A 6,807-nucleotide genomic window follows, 5' to 3' on the forward strand; every position below is an offset into this window, starting at 1 on the left:
TACGAGGAGTGGGATAGGGATAGAGGTAATCTTGAGGAGTTGTCTTTATAGGTGACTTTATTAAATGGTTTTCTTGATTGCTTCTTTTCTTAGGAGATAAGGAAAGCCAAGGTAGAGGAATTTGTCAATCTAAGACAAGGGAAAATATTAGTCAGGAAATATGCCTTGAAATTTCATCATCTCTCAAGGTTATGCTCCAGAGGTGGTATCTAATATGAGAGTTAGGATGAGAAAGTTTGCTTTTAGACTATCTCAAAAATTAATCCTTGAAAGCAAGACTACATTGCTGATCAAGGATATAGATATACCTAGGTTGGTGGTTCATATACAACATGCAGAGGATAAAAATATAAAACATTCAAAGTTTAGGGATAGGCAGGGTAAAAGGAGTAGGTTGCTCAACAACACGATGGTGCTCAACAACATGGTGGTAAAATGACAGTAAAAGGCAAAAGAAGAAGTGAGGGATTTTTGATTTCTTCTCCACAACTAGTGCTCTTTACCTAAAGCCTTTGAGTGATAGGCATTAGTAGAGTGCTAATAATTTTAGGGAATAAGGTGCCCAATCTAGGGTGAGTGGGGCACATTTGACTTCTTCATGCCCTTTTTGTTAGTTTTATAGTCGTTTTCATTAGGGATTTAAAGAGAGGGACAGGTGTTTTAGATATGGTCATCTAAGCCATATATTTGGAAACTATCCAGTATATAAGGGTTCTTCAGGAGCGGTCAAAGCTTCAGTTGCTTCATCTTTAGCTGCTGCACCTAGTGGTGCTGCTTCGGTGTCTGCTCCTGCTTCTAGTGACAGTGCTGGTCGAAATAGGTTATATGCTCTCTCATCTCAATAGAAATATTAGGCATCACCTAATGTTTTGACTGGTACATTATAACTCTTTTCTTATGATGTGTATTGCTTTTTTGATTCAGGCTTCACTCCTTTTTATGTGACCCCATTTGTGGTGGTGTATTTTGTTTTTGACCCTGAGGTTATTTCAGATCCTTTTTTTGTTTCTATCCCAGTAGTAGACTTTGTGGTTACTAAGAGAGTCTATAAGGGGTGTGTAGTATTTGTTGGTAGTAGGTAGACTTTGGTGGATTTGTTTGAACTAGATATGGTATATTATGATGTTATTCTAGGGATGGATTGGTTACACTCTTGTTATATGTCCTTAGATTATTGGATCCATAAGGTTTCTTTAGGTTCTCTGGTGAACCAGTTATAGAATGGGAGTGTGGTTCCTTATATCCTGGGGGAGGTTTATTTCTTATCTTAGAGCTGAGAGATTAATCTCCAAAGGGTGTTTCTATCATTTGGTCAAGGTTAAAGATTCTAACTCGGAGGGTCCTTCTTTGCATTCATTCTGGTGGTGAATTAGTTCCCTGAGGTCTTTCTTGATGATTTTTCTGGCATTTCTCTAGGTAGGAAGATTGAGTTTGGTATTATTTGGTTTAGGACACTCATCCAATATCTATTCCTCCTTATAGAATGGCACCGACTGAGTTGAGGAACTCAATGAGCAAGTAAGGATCTTCTAAATAAGGTGTTTATTCATCCCAGTATATTCCCATAGGGTGCACAGGTATTATTTATGCATAAGAGGAATGATTTCCTTCGGATATGCATTGACAATCGATAATTAAATAAGGTAATGGTTAAGAACATGTATCCTCTTCCAAGGATAGATGAATTGTTTGATCAGTTTTAAGGTGCCAAGTTCATTTCTAAGATAGATCTTTGGTCTGGGTATCACAACTTAAGATTAGGGTGGAGGATATCCCTAAGACAATTTTTCGTACTCAGTATGGACATTTTGAGTTCCTGGTTATGTCATTTGGTTTGACTAATGCCCCAACAATATTTATGGATTTGATGAACAGGGTTTTCAAGATATTTCTAGATTATTTTGTTATTATATTTATTGGTGACATTCTGGTTTATTCTAAGAGTGAGGTAGATTATGCTAATAACCTCCGCATGGTGTTACAGGCTTAAAAGAGCAATAGTTGTATGCCAAGTTCTCCAAGTGTGAGTTTTGGTTGAACGTTGTAACTTTCTTGGGCCATTTTATTTCTAGCAAGGGGATCATGGTGGATCCACAAAAGGCGACTATGGTTAAGAAGTAACCTAGACCTATGACTCCAATTGATATTCTAAGCTTCTTGGGTTTGGCTGGGTACTATAGGTAGTTTGTTGAAAGTTTCTCGATGATAGCTTCCCCATTGACTAAATTGACTCAGAAGAAGGTGAAGTTTTCTTGGTCTGATGCATGTGAAGGGAGTTTTGAGAAGCATAAGGATAAGCTAACTTCGGTCCTAGTTTTTACATTAGCTAAGGGTAATGAGGGGTTTATGGTTTATTGTGATGCATCCCGAGTGGGACTTGGTTGTCTTTCGATGCAACATAGGAAGGTTATTGACTATGCTTCCAGGCAATTGAAAGTGCATAGGAAGAATTATCCTACTCATGATTTGGAGATTTTAGCAGTGGTTTTTGCTTAGAAAATCAGGTGACATTATTTGTATTGAGTGCATATGGACATCTTTTTTAATCATAAGAGTCTACAGTATGTGTTCACTCAGAAGGAGCTAAATCTCAGGTAAAGAAGATGGTTGGAGCTTCTCAAGGACTATGATATGAGTCTTTACTAGCACCCTGGTAAATCTAACATGGATGCTGATGCTCTTAGCAGGTTTTCCATGGGGAGTTTAGTAGAGAAACGAGAATAGGTGAAGGATATTCACCCCTTGGCTAATCTTAGAGATCTTTTCTTGGACTCCAATAATGGTGGTGTGATGGTACAGAAAGTGGTTTGATGTTCTCTTGGTGTAGAGATTAAGGAGAAGCAAGTGCTGGTTTTTATCTTCATAAAAATCATGAGTGATATTGGTGTGCAAAAGGTAATGGTCTTTGAGATTAGTGGTAATAGTACTTGACGGTTCCAAGAGAGGTTTTGTGTTTCTGATGTCGATGGTTTGTGACAGAGGGTTTTGTCTGAGACAAATGAATTGTGCTATGTTATTCATCCCAATTCAACAAAAATGTATCATGATTTCAAGGAGATGTATTGGTGGAGTGGTATGAAAAAAGATGTGGCTGATTTTATAGCCAAATGATTGGTATGCCAACAAGTCAAAGTTAAGCACATAAGGACTGGTAGGTTGTATCAGGAGATTGATTTACGGGAATGAAAATGGGAGGTAATCAATATGGATTTTGTTACTGTTCTTCCTCTGTCTCGGAATCAATTTGATTTAAGTTGGGTCATCATGGATAGGATGACCAAGTCCGCTCACTTCTTGTCGATGCAGACTAACTTTTTAGTTGAGGACTATAAGAGGTTGTATATTTATGAGATTTTAATGCTACATGGGGTACCTATTTTGATTAGTTCTGATCAGGGTATGTAGTTTTTATCTCACTTCTGGCGGTCGTTTCAAAAGGGATTAGGGACTAAGGTTAGTCTAAGTACAGCTTTTCATCCTCATATAGATTGTCAAGAAGAAAGGACTATCCAAACATTGGAGGATATGCTTCCGGTGTGCGTGATTGATTATGGTGGCAGTTGGGTTAAGCATCAACCTTTGGTAGAGTTTAACTACAACAATAGCTATCATTTTAGTATTGGTATGACCCCTTTTGAGTCATTGTACTGTAGGAGGTTTAGATTTTCTATTGGTTGGTTTGACCTTAGTAAGGCGGTTATGTTCGGTCTGGATTTCATTTATTAGACTATGGAATAGGTAAAGGTGATTCGGGATAGGCTTAAGACTATCCAAAGTCGCCAAAAGTCCTATGCTGATGTAAGGCATAGAGAGTTAGAGTTTAAGGTTAGGGATAAGGTGTTCCTAAAGGTATCTCCCATGAAAGGAGTGATGCATTTTGGTAAGAAGGGGAAACTCAGTCCTCGGTTTATTGGTCCTTATGCAATTTTGCAGAGGGTTGGTGATGTGGCTTATGGACTAGAGTTGCCTCCTAGTTTGGTCTCTGTTCATCTAGTATTTCACATCTCTATGTTGAGGAAGCGCGTTGGAGATTCTTCTTTGGTTGTTCCTTTGTTAATGGAAATGAATCGTTCTTATGTCTACCCTACTTTGTCCGTCATTTGGTGATGAATGTCTTAGTGGGGATAATATAACACCCTAGGTTTTTGACCCTTAGAAAATTTCCTAGATTTATGGATTCTGGACAGGATACAACTAATGGGTACTAGTCGTATGTTGGGGTACGGTTCATATGGGTTGGTCGTATGCTGACCAGTGTTAGTTGGTGTGTTGGATTAGTTTCAGGAATGGATACGACTTGGTGTATACTAGTCGTATTATTAGATACGGTTCATTTGTTTTAGGGGGTTTTCCTTTACATAATCTTTTACTTGGTAGCTTAACTTAGATCTGAGTACGAGTGGCTCACCATGAGCTATAAGCTATGGTATGCATTGCACCATGGACTCGTATGGTGGACAGTGTTCAATCCTTTTTATTCTATTTTTCCAAGGGTACGGGTCGTATGCTTTGGGTATGACTTGGTTGGGGTAAGTTGTAGCTTGGATAGTGTTGGGTCCAAGGGGGAGGCCTAGGGTACGAGTGGTAGGTACCACTCGTATTGAAGGGTTCAACTGGTATGGTTAGTCGTACCCTGATGAAAATTTTATGAAGTTTAAGTGAGGGCAATTTGGACATTTCCCCACTTAAACTATTAAGGCCCCATGACTATTAGCACAATTGGGTGGTTATTTTCCCTATTATTCTATTCATTAACACTTAGAAAACATTCACTAATCCTCTCAAAGGCTTTTGGGTAATGGAAGGCGAGGGTTTCACTAAGGCGATCAATTTGGGGATTGTGTTGGTGATTTCTCTCCATCATCTACTCAATTTAAGGCATGCACTCGTTCCGTCATTGTTAGTTCCAAATAAAGTCATATTATATGAATTGTTTGCATGGCATAATTGTTATATGGTTTCGGATATTTAAATATATATTGGGGGTTTTGGTTATAATGGCTTGGTTATGGTTTTCCCATGTTTTAATTATATATTTACATGATTTAATGGGGGTTTGGATATTGGTTTCATAGGAATGGTTAATTGGTATTTGGTTTTGTTTTCATAAACACTATGCCCCCAATATGTTTGATAAAATGCCTATGAGAATGCTTTTACTATATTGTTGAACTTTTAATGGAACTATTGCATGTTATGGTTTGGTAATGGAACCCTAAATGGTAAAAATAGTTTAGATGGTTTAGTGGTCATGGTTTGGTTAATTGAACTGCTTGTGGGGTACGATGGAATCTCCCAAGTAAACATGTTAATGAATAACTTGTGGGGTACGTGGGACTCCCCCAAACAAACATAATAATGGAACACTTGTGGGATACATTATACTCCCCCAAGTTAACTAGGAAAATGGGTATACGGGAATCCCTTAACCTCTTAAGGTTTGGCTAAGGACAATACTTGCAAGTTATAGTCAGTATGACGATACCACTATTAATAGCCTTGGTTAATAATAAATGGAACAATGGATTTGTTGGTTGGAAACAGTTTTAATTGGACAATAATGGTGGGGTGTGATAGCTAATTGTGAATGTGAGATTTCAATGAACTAACACTGGAAACTCATGTTTGCCGATATGAGGGGTTGATCATGGCGACATTATATGATACTATACGGTACATAGGAATCCTCTAAGCACACTGTACATATGTATCATAGAGAGCGAACGGCACTTGGGAATTCCCTACTCTTATGGTATCTTCGGTTCATGTGACTTTATGTATCGTGGCCTATTCAGGGGGTTACAATGGACCCATATACCCCATGGATAGTTTTAGGACAATTAAGCAGCACATACCCAGGTTAATGGTTTTAAATGCATGCTAAAGCCGGCTTCTTTTCCCGGTATGGTTATATATATGTAAGGTTTGTATGCATATGGTTGATTTACTTGGTTTTACTGGATGGCATTATTTTATCCTTATCCTAAGTTTATGCTATTGTTCATCCGCTAACCTATCTTTGGGCGGCTATATCCGTGTGCGATGCAGTAACCAGCCGTTCTACTCATCCTTCATAGTGATCGAATTTTAGGATGTGCTTCTCGATTGAAGTGGTAAGCTTCCATTTTTCTTAAAGGCTCCATTTCATGTTAATGGATATTTTTACACACTTTGGTTTATTTGTGGATATTAGGTTTGGCTATTGTTGGGGGCATGTACCAACTAGATAATGGTTTTCTTTTGGTTAGAGGCTTTTGTGGAACTACTATGGGTTGGTATAGGCGGGATCAGTAGTAGTGTCAGCCTTGGTATTGGCATTGGTATTTGGGCTGATATCGGATGACTAAATTTCTCACTATTCTATCCCTTTATATTATGTTATGGACATGAACTTGGTTATTATTTGGTTTTTTATTATGATTTGGTTCGATTATGGTTATCGGTTGGATTTTGGGCGGTTGGGCTTGTTCGGGTCGGTCTCGATCATAGACCTTTCCCAGAGTTTGGATTAGTGCAATTACTTGCTACCTTGTTATATGTTCAAAATTCGTCCGACTTAAGGTGTATGCTGGATGGTTGGGTATCGGGGGTGATCTTTGGTCCTGGTTGGAGTAGTGATGCCTATTATGACAAGGCCACCGGTCGTGTCGTGTCAAATTTATATCAGAGCTTTAGATTCATGGTAAATTGGGATTCCATAAAGCCATGTCTATTAGAGTCTCTTTTAAGGGTGTGTAGCCCGCTACACTCATAAGGGAGAGGCTATAAGGCATTTAGGAATATTTTAATATCTTGGTATTCAATTCT

The sequence above is a fragment of the Capsicum annuum genome, unplaced genomic scaffold, assembly GCF_002878395.1.
Source record: "Capsicum annuum cultivar UCD-10X-F1 unplaced genomic scaffold, UCD10Xv1.1 ctg3426, whole genome shotgun sequence".
Lineage (NCBI taxonomy): Eukaryota > Viridiplantae > Streptophyta > Magnoliopsida > Solanales > Solanaceae > Capsicum > Capsicum annuum.